Source organism: Trichomycterus rosablanca, chromosome 13 (genome assembly GCF_030014385.1).
Source record: "Trichomycterus rosablanca isolate fTriRos1 chromosome 13, fTriRos1.hap1, whole genome shotgun sequence".
NCBI lineage: Eukaryota > Metazoa > Chordata > Actinopteri > Siluriformes > Trichomycteridae > Trichomycterus > Trichomycterus rosablanca.
Genome location: NC_086000.1, coordinates 3,253,387 through 3,265,194, shown reverse-complemented (window position 1 = coordinate 3,265,194; position 11,808 = coordinate 3,253,387). Strand labels below are relative to the sequence as shown.

General features: G+C 35.1%; 1 protein-coding gene across 1 annotated transcript in view; it reads left to right on the top strand.

Annotated features, from left to right (window-relative positions):
* Positions 1-9,214: 9,214 nt before the first annotated feature.
* The window catches only part of ncmap (non-compact myelin associated protein), a 17,561-nt gene continuing 14,967 nt past the window's right edge, over positions 9,215-11,808 (top strand). The window contains exon 1 of the mRNA XM_063007992.1: positions 9,215-9,266. The gene's annotated coding sequence lies outside the window, so the exon portion shown is untranslated. The remainder of the gene's footprint in view (positions 9,267-11,808) is intronic.

Below are 11,808 nucleotides of genomic sequence, written 5' to 3'. Positions count from 1 at the left end.
TAATAAATATCGTCTTGTTCTGTAGTTAGTACCTAAAGAAGAAAAAGTAGCAACGAAGCAATAATTTATTTATTGTTAATCTTTGTCTTTTCCCTAATTAGTGTTTCTTTGATCCAGAACTGTCTAGTAATTTGCGTTTATGTTGTTATTACTGTCAGCTGTTTCTTCATTATACTGTACATAAAAATCATGTATTTTAATAGTTTGCTGTTGTGTGTTCCTTTAATTTTTCTGATTGTTTCTGAAGAAGCATTTATCCCTCACAAACCCTACAAAACATCAGCTAACCCTGAAACCTAACCTATTTTCCCTTAACATTCATGTCAAACCCTTAAAATGTATGTAGTCATAACATTTCATAGATAGATAGATAGATAGATAGATAGATAGATAGATAGATAGATAGATAGATAGATAGATAGATAGATAGATAGATAGATAGATAGATAGATAGATAATGTTAAATAAAACATATTTCTACACACCATCTATAACCCATAAGTATCTAATATAGGTTTTGTAGCTATTGCCAAACTCTTAATTTACTACATTAGACCCCTTTTGTTATTTGGATGTAAGTGGGATTTTATTGGAATCTTAACTTGGATCGCTGTCATTTATTTAACAATCACACATCAACTCATTTATTTTAATGTACCACTTTATACTGTTCTAAATATTATGTGAAATTTGTGATGTTTTTTTTAGCACATTTATAACAAGTGTTACGTAGGTTAAGTTAGCACTAAGCTAGCATGACTTTGCCGTTTGGGGAAACCTCTAGAGCTATCCCCATTGATTGTCCTCAATATTTGCATGACCAAAGCCTTGTAAGAGAAAAAAAAACACAGATCAGCAGATCAGCACAGGTTTACTGTTCATCGTGTCATCATTTCTGTGGTCAGCAGAGGAGGCTGTTCCTTATACCAGGTTCATCATCTAACACTGATTTTCCCATTACTACTTGTTTGAATCTTAGATTAAATTGCAAGCTGGACCAGCTTTAATGTATAGCAAATTGTTTTAGATACTGACTACTTATTAATTACTTTTTAAGCTTTTTATGCATCAGTTAATATCATGTGAACTATTAATAATAATATCTTAATTTTCCATTCTCTTATTAATCCACAGCTAGCACAGTTATTAGCATACTAAAATTGTAATTATAATATCAGTTCTAAAGAAATATTAGAGATTAATGATTCATGAGACCTGTGGTGAGTCTGAATTTACCTGAACCCAAATCGCTCCTGTTTTTCACCTTCATTGGTATTTACACTGGTTATTTTAATGATACATGCATGAATGAATGAAGCTTTCCTCTTAGATCTACAGAGTTTCTGGTCAGAAGGTGACCATTGTATTAAAGAAACAGTAGGTAAGTATTAGGACACTAATACCCTCCCTTCTCTCTCAAGTTCCAGCTTTATCTGATCTTTCCTCATACCACAGAGTGCAGGAATGCACTGAGAAACATCTGAGCTCTGTTTTAAGAGGACAGTCGGTTATTTGTGTGGGTTTGTGAATTTCAGAAGTTCTGATGTCATTAAAACATAAAATACAAAGTTATACAAGGTAGATTTATGTATGTATAATTACAAAATTATAATAATTAGATAGATAGATAGATAGATAGATAGATAGATAGATAGATAGATAGATAGATAGATAGATAGATAGATAGATAGATAGATAGATAGAGTAAATTACAATAAAAATTGTCGGACCCCAGGAAGAATAGCTGCTATGGAAATAGTAGCTAATGGGGATCCAAATAAAACAATAAAACAATAAAACATTGTTATAGTTATATAATAGATATTATATATACTATATAATATAAATATGGTTATATGATAGATGATTGATAAATAGAATGGTCAATAAATAGATTATTAAATACATAAAATAAAATTTATATATATATATATATATATATATATACAGTGTATCACAAAAGTGAGTACACCCCTCACATTTCTGCAAATATTTTATTATATCTTTTAATGGGACAACACTATAGAACTAAAACTTGGATATAACTTAGAGTAGTCAGTGTACAACTTGTATAGCAGTGTAGATTTACTGTCTTCTGAAAATAACTCAACACACAGCCATTAATGTCTAAATGGCTGGCAACATAAGTGAGTACACCCCACAGTGAACATGTCCAAATTGTGCCCAAAGTGTCAATATTTTGTGTGACCACCATTATTATCCAGCACTGCCTTAACCCTCCTGGGCATGGAATTCACCAGAGCTGCACAGGTTGCTACTGGAATCCTCTTCCACTCCTCCATGATGACATCACGGAGCTGGTGGATGTTAGACACCTTGAACTCCTCCACTTTCCACTTGAGGATGCGCCACAGGTGCTCAATTGGGTTTAGTCCATCACCTTTACCTTCAGCTTCCTCAGCAAGGCAGTTGTCATCTTGGAGGTTGTGTTTGGGGTCGTTATCCTGTTGGAAAACTGCCATGAGGCCCAGTTTTCGAAGGGAGGGGATCATGCTCTGTTTCAGAATGTCACAGTACATGTTGGAATTCATGTTTCCCTCAATGAACTGCAGCTCCCCAGTGCCAGCAACACTCATGCAGCCCAAGACCATGATGCTACCACCACCATGCTTGACTGTAGGCAAGATACAGTTGTCTTGGTACTTCTCACCAGGGCGCCGCCACACATGCTGGACACCATCTGAGCCAAACAAGTTTATCTTGGTCTCGTCAGACCACAGGGCATTCCAGTAATCCATGTCTTGGACTGCTTGTCTTCAGCAAACTGTTTGCGGGCTTTCTTGTGCGTCAGCTTCCTTCTGGGATGACGACCATGCAGACCGAGTTGATGCAGTGTGCGGCGTATGGTCTGAGCACTGACAGGCTGACCTCCCACGTCTTCAACCTCTGCAGCAATGCTGGCAGCACTCATGTGTCTATTTTTTAAAGCCAACCTCTGGATATGACGCCGAACACGTGGACTCAACTTCTTTGGTCGACCCTGGCGAAGCCTGTTCCGAGTGGAACCTGTCCTGGAAAACCGCTGTATGACCTTGGCCACCATGCTGTAGCTCAGTTTCAGGGTGTTAGCAATCTTCTTATAGCCCAGGCCATCTTTGTGGAGAGTAACAATTCTATTTCTCACATCCTCAGAGAGTTCTTTGCCATGAGGTGCCATGTTGAATATCCAGTGGCCAGTATGAGAGAATTGTACCCAAAACACAAAATTTAACAGCCCTGCTCCCCATTTACACCTGGGACCTTGACACATGACACCAGGGAGGGACAACGACACATTTGGGCACAATTTGGACATGTTCACTGTGGGGTGTACTCACTTATGTTGCCAGCTATTTAGACATTAATGGCTGTGTATTGAGTTATTTTCAGAAGACAGTAAATCTACACTGCTATACAAGCTGTACACTGACTACTCTAAGTTATATCCAAGTTTCATGTCTATAGTGTTGTCCCATGAAAAGATATAATGAAATATTTGCAGAAATGTGAGGGGTGTACTCACTTTTGTGATACACTGTATATATAAATTATTTCAAATGTATACATTTATAAATATTTATAAATGAATAATAAATTAATATAACATAAAACATAAGACATAGTCATATTACATAAATAGAAAACTATATGTTTTTAAAAATAAATATTATAAATTTTAAAGTGTAGATTCTATAATAACTATATGCTGTATATAATATATTTACATAGTTATAGTTATATAGTTTATATTTTTAACATATACGTGTGTATAAAATAGACAGAAAGAAAAATTTATATAATATAATGTTTTATATCTTTTACATATTTCACAGTATATATACTACATATATATATATATATATATATATATATATATATATATATATATATATATATATATATATCATATAATATTAAAGCATGCATAAAGTTATATGATAGATATATAGGTAGATATTTTTTTGAGAAAAATTTATATTTTTAGATTATATATATATATATATATATATATATAATTAAATATTATTTATTTATTTCACATATATTACAATATATATGAATCCAACAATAAAAACATATATTCTATATAACATAATACCATAAATATTGTAATATGATGACAGACATAGATTAAATGTTATGTATATAAATATTTTATTACATGCATAAAAAATACAGAAACAACAGTTATAATTTTATAATAGATATACACACATGCATACACACAATTTAATAACATATTGTTTTATAAAAGACATATAAATATAATAAATATATATTTTTATCATGTAAATATACATCAAAACTATATATATTTATGTAAAATGCATCATAACATAATTATAATAATAAAATAGATAAATAGATTTTCTTGGATAGTGTCTGAAATGACAGAGCATTGTGTGTTCGTGTGTTTGTGTGTGTGTGTGTGTGTTTGTGTGTGTTTAATAAAGCAGAAGTTTTTATTATCTACGTCCTGCTCTGCATCTTTTTCTACGTTTTTTATATTTTACTTTCTGCCATAAAGATATAGCGGTAAGACCACGCTGGGTTCGCAAACACTTCTAATCTATTAGCCAGATGTGTAAAAGCACAAAGGTTGTTCTTTATCAGGGAGATGGGCATGTATTTGAGGGAGCGATTTTCTTTTGTACACCAGTGAAAACAAACACAATTGAAAAAACTAATAAGAAAATATTTTAGTAGATTTTACTGCAAGTTTTGTCCTATTTTTTATTTAAAATCTCCAGGTACATTATGGAGTCTGTGGTGCTATTTTTCATTTGATCAGGCCATAAAACCCACTCCCAGTTTACACATATTTTATGTTATCTTCCCAAAACTGGGTGTAAACAATATGCTGGCTTGTTGTTGGAACTGGTTGCTTCTATTATATTATTATGACTTACTCTTAAATTTGGACAAGGTTGTTTATGGACAAAAGTATTGGGACACTCCGTCTAATTTGAATTATTATGAATTCATATGTTTTTAGCCACAACAGTTGATAACTGGTGCAATAAATCAATTATATGCATTAAATTAGACGCTCCTAACTTTGGAGCAACAGTGCAGGGAAGACATGAAGTGATCTCAGCCCCACTGAACAGCTCTGGAATGAATTGGATCATCAATTGAGGCTTTCTGGACCAACATCAGTTCCCAGCTATACAAATGCATACAATAAGTGGGTGGATTGTTGATTAGTTACAGCCTTAGTAAATCAGATATTAATTCGGATGCATTTTGAGCACCGAATGTGGCCCCGTATCGGCACTAAGCATCCTCACCATCATACATCCAGCCCTTGATCTTCTGCTTTTCAGTAGAGAATCCACAGCTAACAAAAGTCTCTATTTATAATGCTGCATTGTGATTAATCAAATCAGATTACACCGGTCAGGGATTTCAGATTAGCCTTGTTCATGTAAGAATGAAGCCGGCTAAATGTGGTACGTCCTCCCTTTTGTACCTGAAAGCTGAGCTCGGGCTTTGTGAGCAGCCTGGCTTATGTAACAGTAGCAGGCAAAACAGCTACAGGTTTTCTACAGCAATGAAAAGAGCACACACACACACAAAGAGAACGAGCTTGGGAGATGGGAGGAAACTGAAGTACCTAAAGAGTACCTAAAAAAAAAGTGGCATAGATGTGGGAAGAACATAAGAAACTCATACCAGGCAGTGACCGGAGGCAACAACCGAACTCGGGTTTCAATGAAACGCTGCTTTGTGGTCCAAACTACGCCAGCTGTGCCAACATTCTGCTCACTTTGATGAATATAAAATTGTCATTTTAATATTTAAGCGTTCTTGTTTTGTTCTTCGTTTGGTTTCATGTCTCTCATGTGTCTAAACCCTTCAAATTCAAATTTTTTGAAACTGGAGTGTTTATTTGACCTTCTGTGAAATACAAAAAAAAAGAAATTAAATAACAGTTTGCATATATGAGTTTTGTTTTGTATCATATTTGATACATCGGGATTTAATGTGTTGATTTTTTAAATTGATTGTTTACTGCATACAGAATATAATTTTAACCCCTTTCAATTTTCTTTCTTTTTTAAGCAAACTATTATTAAGCAGGGTCACTGCTTGATGATAACCATTTTGGGTGGCTCATTAAAAGGTCCTCTGGTGCATGTACTGCATGAATAATCCACCAGGGCACAGAAGACATTTATCTAATTGTACACATCAAGTTTTTTTCAGAAAAACAAATTGCATCATCACCTACTGATGATGTAGAGGTCTCTAAATCTCATGTATCAAATATGATATGCTTGGCATTATAGGGTTAAGTGGTAATTTTTGGCCATTCGGTTGATAGAGGATTTTATAGGTTTAGGAACTAATGTGGACGAGAAGGTCTGGATTGCGATAAGTGTTCTAATTCATCTCAAAAGCATTAAATGGCATTAAGGTCAGGATTCTGGTCCTGACCCTTGAAAATTCTCATCACAAAAATAAACCACGTCTACATATTTTCAGCCATATAGCAATAATTAAAAGCGCACACCGATGTTAGATGTAAACAGGCCTTAAACAGACCTGTAATAGCTCAAAGTAGCTCGCCTTCTCTCTGTCACAGAATAAGGGTGTGTACATGAATGTGTGTGTGTGTGCTGAATAGATCCTGTATTGTATGATGCACGTGTGCTATTACAGGACGTATTAAATAATAGACTGATTGTAAAATAGAAGGACAGGACATACTCTCCTCTCCCTGTGGAGTACATGACAACATAAAGTAAGAAAACAGTCCGATTTTTCCTTTTTACATAAAAAAACCCCAATACATTTCACCTTCAGGCTTTTTGGGATGGGTAATGGTTTAAGTAATATTACAATATATGTGCAAAAGTATGTGGACACCCAGTTCATTGCTAAGAAGTGCATATAATATATGATTTCAGTTTGATGCCTCAGTGCCATTGAAATTCTTTGGGATGAACTGGAACATCCAATTGTGAATTGTGACCCAGTCCTTATAAATATGGACCTCTAAACTAAACGGCCAAACACAAACAGACTCCAAAACTTGTAGGAAAGCTGTTTGTAACATTGCTGACGAGGCGTGAAGTTGTGGTTCCATGTAAAGAACCAACAATAGCACCAAAATCCAGTCCAGAGTCAAAGTACCAAAAGGGGAATCCAAAAAACAAGACACAAAAAATAGGGACATACACAAGATATCGGTCATAAGGTACGGATCTGCATTTGGGGCCTTAAATAGGGAATTCTGGTGCAAACCGTTCTTAAAATTCTGGGGACACTGCCCTCTAGTGGCCCGGAGTATTACAGGTCCTGTTTGACGTTACACTGTTAAAACTACATAATACAGTACATACACATAATGACATGAAAATAAAAATGTTTACATGTATTTCCTTCTAGATGTAATCTGGCCTGTTACCACATAACACCTTTAAATCACATCATAAATCACAATATAAGTGAGCAGGTGAATAATCTACATTCTTATCTCTGACTCTAAAGCTGGCTTTATTGCCTTCATTAATATGAATACACCCACTTCTCCATCTGAGTGCCTATTTAAATCAGACTGATAAGAGATCTCTCAACCGCCCTCAGGATGATGTGATTTGCATCACTGCCGCTACAAGCCGGTTCTGTGCGTATAGGAAAGCTAATGCAATTTTATACTGACGTCCAATTTAGATGGAACATGGGTGGCGCTGTGCACAGTCAAGCAAGCTTTATCTGGCCATAGACTGTTGTTTAAAGATGCGTGTATAACAGTGGTACAGGAAGGGGAGTTTAGAGCAGGACTGGATATAATACAGTGTATATATTGTGCATAGTGAATAGTGTATAGTATGTATAGTGTGTATAGTGTATAGTGTGTATAGTGTATAGTATGTATAGTGTGTGTATAGTGTGTACAGAGTAAATAGTGTATAGTGCGTAGAGTGTATATAGTGTATAGTGAGTGTATAGTGTGTGTATAATGTACAGTGTAAATAGAGTCTAGTGTGCATATAGTGTGTGTATAGTGTGTAGTGTACAGTGTGTAAAGTGTATATTGTGTTAAGTGTGTGTGTATAGTGTACAGTGTGTATAGTGTATATTGCGTGTATAGTGTATATTGTGTGTATAATATTGTGTGTATGGTGTATATTGTATAAAGTGTGTGTATAGTGCACAGTGTGTATAGTGCACAGTGTGTATAGTGTATATTGTGTAGTGTGTGTATAGTTTATATTGTGTGTAAAGTGTATATTGTGTAGTGTGTGTATAGTGCATAGTGTATATTGTGTGTATAATATTGTGTGTATAGTGTATATTGTATAAAGTGTGTGTATAGTGTATATTGCGTGTATAGCGTATATTGTGTGTAAAGTGTATACTGTGTAGTGTGTGTATAGTGCAGTGTATATTGTGTGTATAATATTGTGTGTATAGTGTATATTGCGTGTATAGTGTATATTGCGTGTATAGTGTATATTGTGTGTATAATATTGTGTGTAGTGTATATTGTGTGTATAGTGTATATTGTGTGTATAATATTGTGTGTATAGTGTATATTGCGTGTATAGTGTATATTGTGTGTATAATATTGTGTGTATAGTGTATATTGCGTGTATAGTGTATATTGTGTGTATAATATTGTGTGTATAGTGTATATTGCGTGTATGGTGTATATTGTGTGTATAATATTGTGTGTATAGTGCACAGTGTGTATAGTGTATATTGTGTAAAGTGTGTGTATAGTGTGTACTTATAGTGTGTTTGGATTATAAGATGTATGAATGTAGTATAGTGTGTTTGAGTTTGTGTGTGAAACAGCATGTCACGGTGACGTATCCCTAGTGATGTTGGCGTGTGCAGATGAAATCAGTGTAATAGGTATGTGTGCAGGTGAGGGCAGTGTGAGCTTGTGTGTGTGTATATATATGTGTATGTATGTGTGTGTGTTGCGCTGTGTGCTTTGTACTCTCAGTGCGGCACACCTAGGGGGCCAGGCCAGACCTGAAAAACCAGCCACCTCCTTCTCTCTAACTCACCGCAGCAAAAGTGCAACACACCTGTCGGCCGGGCACACACACACACACACACACACACACACACACTCAGTATTCTTTATGTATGTTTGGTAAACACTAATTCACAGAGACAGTATTTACATATTCAGAGTTTTTTAATTATTGGTCACATAGCCTCGTGGACTATGATCTGGACGTTGGACTGAGGAAGGAGGTCACCCACTGGGAAGAGGTTTTCATCAACCAAGTGGGATCCAACAGGTAAGTCTGACCAGCCTGATAAAATCTTCTCACAGATCTCGGTCTGTAATGGTGTAATAGACGACCCTGTATTGTGTGGCCTTGATGGTTTAATGGTAGTGGTTCCTAAAGGCAAGCTGTGTGTGTTTGTGTGTGTGTGTGTGTGTGTGTACGCATGTGGAAGTAGTACAATGGTGGAACTACATAGTGAGCATTCCTGCATGCTGACTTTGACCAGTTTGAATTCAGCCTTTGATTCCTTTTTATTGAAACGCCTTTGACACACTTTTCAAGTTTTGGCTTTAGAAATGTTTGTCTTCATGCAAAAACTGAAGCTGCTCTGAACTGGGACATTTAGAAAATAAGTGTATAAAATAATTAAACTACAATTAACCATTGTTAGCACCAGGTACTTCCTATCATGGGACATTTGTGGGTAATGAATCAATGTTATTACATCAGATAATTACAGATATAATATTATATTATATTATATTAATTTACAGTGGACTTTTTTTCAAATATTAATAGTGTATAGAGTGTGTATAGTGTATAGTGAGTGTATAGTGTATAGCGTGTGTATAGTGTATTGCGTGTGTATAGTGTATAGTGTGTGTATAGTGTATAGCATGTGTATAGTGTATAGCGTGTGTATAGTGCGTGTATAGTGTGTATAGTGTATAGTGTGTGTATAGTGTATAGTGTGTGTATAGTGTATAGCGTGTGTATAGTGTATAGCGTGTGTATAGTGCGTGTATAGTGTGTATAGTGTATAGTGTGTGTAGTGTATAGTGTGTGTATAGTGTATAGCATGTGTATAGTGTATAGCGTGTGTATAGCGTGTGTATAGTGTATATAGTGTGTGTATAGTGTATAGCATGTGTATAGTGTATTGCGTGTGTATAGTGTATAGTGAGTGTAGTGTATAGCATGTGTATAGTGTGTATAGCATGTGTATAGTGTATAGCATGTGTATAGTGTATAGCATGTGTATAGTGTATTGCGTGTGTATAGTGTATAGTGAGTGTATAGTGTATAGCGTGTGTATAGTGTGTATAGTGTGTGTATAGTGTATAGCATGTGTATAGTGTATAGCGTGTGTATAGTGCGTGTATAGTGTGTATAGTGTATAGTGAGTGTATAGCATGTGTATAGTGTATAGCGTGTGTATAGCGTGTGTATAGCGTGTGTATAGGGTGTATAGTGTGTGTATAGTGTATAGCATGTGTAGTGTACTGCGTGTGTATAGTGTATAGTGAGTGTATAGTGTATAGCGTGTGTATAGCATGTGTATAGCGTGTGTATAGTGTGTGTATAGTGTGTGTATAGTGTATAGCGTGTGTATAGTGTATTGCGTGTGTAGTGTATAGTGAGTGTATAGTGTATAGCGTGTGTATAGTGTATAGTGAGTGTATAGTGTAAAGCGTATGTATAGTGTATAGCGTGTGTATAGTGTATAGTGAGTGTATAGTGTATTGCGTGTGTATAGTGTATTGCGTGTGTATAGTGTATAGTGAGTGTATAGTGTATAGCGTGTTTATAGTGTATAGCGTGTGTATAGTGCGTGTATAGTGTGTATAGTGTATGTACATTTTTGGCAGTTGTGACAGTATACAATTCAAGCAACTGAGGTTTAAGGGCCTTGCTCAAGGGCCCTACAGTGGCAACCTGGCCGTGGTGTGGTTTGAACGGCAACCTTCCGATTACTAGTCCAGTACCTCAACCACTAGGCTACAACTGCCCTACATAGTGTATAGTGTGTATAGTGTAACATGTATATATAGTCTATAGTGTATAGTGTGTGTATAGTGTGTGTATATAGCGTATAGTATGTGTATATAGTGTATAGTGTGTGTATAGTGTGTATAGTATATAGTGTATATAATGTATAAAGTGTGTGTATAGTGTATAAAGTGTGTATAGTGTGTGTGTAGTGTGTATAGTATATAAGGTATATAGTGTATAAAGTGTGTGTATAAAGTGTGTGTATAGTGTATAAAGTGTGTATAGTGTGTGTATATAGCATATAGTATGTGTATATAGTGTATAGTGTGTGCATAGTGTGTAAAGTGTATATAGTGTGTGTATAGTGTGTAAAGTGTATATAGTGTGTGTATAGTGTATAGTGTGTATAGTATATAGTGTGTGTGGTGTGTGTATAGTCTATAGTGTGTATTTTATATAGTGTGTGTAGTGTGTGTATAGTGTATAAAGTGTATATAGTGTGTGTATAGTATATAGTGTGTGTATAGTGTATAAAGTGTATATAGTGTGTGTATAGTATATAGTGTGTGTAGTGTGTGTATAGTGTATAAAGTGTATATAGTGTGTGTAGTGTGTGTATAGTGTATAGTGTGTGTTTTATATAGTGTGTGTAGTGTGTGTATAGTGTATAAAGTGTATATAGTGTGTGAAGTGTGTGTATAGTGTATAGTGTGTGTTTTATATAGTGTGTGTAGTGTGTGTATAGTGTATAAAGTGTATATAGTGTGTGTAGTGTGTGTAGTGTATAGTGTGTGTTTTATATAGTGTGTGTAGTGTGTGTATAGTGTATAAAGTGTAT